The sequence below is a fragment of the Numida meleagris genome, unplaced genomic scaffold, assembly GCF_002078875.1.
Source record: "Numida meleagris isolate 19003 breed g44 Domestic line unplaced genomic scaffold, NumMel1.0 unplaced_Scaffold1223, whole genome shotgun sequence".
NCBI lineage: Eukaryota > Metazoa > Chordata > Aves > Galliformes > Numididae > Numida > Numida meleagris.
The window spans coordinates 1-1,452 of record NW_018363011.1 but is presented as its reverse complement, the minus strand read 5'-3'; the positions used below and the strand labels follow the sequence as shown (position 1 = coordinate 1,452).

General features: G+C 46.3%; 1 long non-coding RNA gene and 3 other non-coding genes across 4 annotated transcripts in view; all 4 read right to left on the bottom strand.

Moving 5' to 3' along the window:
* LOC110390518 overlaps positions 1-1,452 on the bottom strand; it is a 4,464-nt gene extending 3,012 nt beyond the window's left edge. The window contains exon 1 of the long non-coding RNA XR_002433774.1: positions 1,363-1,452. This is a non-coding gene — a long non-coding RNA (uncharacterized LOC110390518). The remainder of the gene's footprint in view (positions 1-1,362) is intronic.
* On the bottom strand, positions 442-513 carry TRNAC-GCA. The gene has a single exon. It is a non-coding gene; the product is annotated as a tRNA-Cys (tRNA).
* On the bottom strand, positions 845-916 carry TRNAC-GCA. Its single transcript has one exon. It is a non-coding gene; the product is annotated as a tRNA-Cys (tRNA).
* Positions 1,335-1,406, bottom strand: TRNAC-GCA. The gene has a single exon. It is a non-coding gene; the product is annotated as a tRNA-Cys (tRNA).

The window sequence follows — 1,452 nt, the reverse complement described above, 5'->3', positions numbered from 1 at the left end:
GGGGGCGTGGCTCAGGGGCAGCGCGTCTGCCTGCGGCTGCTGGGGTGCGGGGTTCGATCCCCTCCGGGGCACAGACAGCAGCGCCTGGTTGCGATCCTGTCCCCATGGCACCAGCCCCGGGCTCAGCGCTGCCCCTCCCACTCCAGCTGCCTACAAAAACCACTGCAGTCGAGGTCCCTTTTTCTAGAATGACGTTGTGTTTATTGCTTCCTGTATAATTAATGGCAATTATTCTGACAGGAAAAACAAGATCTTCCTCCCCACTCCAGCATCGTATTGTTTGTGTATACGTGCACTGTTGAGCTAAACCACAGGAAAAATGGCAAACACAGCTGGTAAAAGCAATTCAGGAGATTTCTAAGATCTCAGAGGAATAAGATCTCTCCCATGTTATGTCTGCAAAGGATTTTGGAAGAAGAAAGGTCGGAAAAGAAGGTAAAGAGGGGGCACCTGGAGTTGAACCAGGGACCTCTTGATCTGCAGTCAAATGCTCTACCACTGAGCTATACCCCCTGGATTCAATAATTGCACAAGGAGCACTGAAAAACAAATGCATGGAGAGCGCTTATGCCCACTGGTTAAAGTTCTTATATATCATCTTCTTTTGATTCCTAACACACATGCCAAAGCAACTAGAGACAATAAGAATTGCCTTATGCCTTTACATAACAATATTGTGTTACTGACGCAAATAATCATTTTGACTGTGCATCTTTAGGTGATCAGGGTCAGAAATACGGACACTGACAGCAGCTAGCTCTCTGTGCAAGGCACAAATAGACAGGGTCTAAAAAAACAAGGAATGCTGCTCACGTTTATCTCTGAGAAAAAGCACACAGTTTGAAGGGGGCACCTGGAGTTGAACCAGGGACCTCTTGATCTGCAGTCAAATGCTCTACCACTGAGCTATACCCCCTTGAAGCAACACCTGCACAAGGTGATTTTTAAACAATTGATGCACAGAGCTCAGATCTCAGCTGCTTCAGTTCCTTCACTTAATGCATCCCTGGGTGTCCTAATACATGCCCTACATTCTGCAGAGAGCTGCTACCAAGAGTCAAGTCACCAGACTCCCAGAGGACATTTATTTGAAAGAATTTTGGCCACAATTTCTAAGTTGTGCTGTAATGTGAAAACCAGCAATGAGCTGAGCTCACCACAAGGCCAGTGAGAAAAACCTTGCCTTAAAAAGATGTAGCCCTTCCAAAAATGAGCAGAATAACCCTTACTGGAGACACAGAGCCATATTCATCAGCCTTAGGAGAAAGTAAAAATGATCAAGCTGTGCTTACAGCTCCTTGTCCTTTAAGAATCCCAGGAAAAACAACAATCCAAGGGGGCACCCGGATTTGAACCGGGGACCTCTTGATCTGCAGTCAAATGCTCTACCACTGAGCTATACCCCCTGCTGCTGTTTGTCTGTCCAGCATGAATTTTCCAAGTAATTCCAAA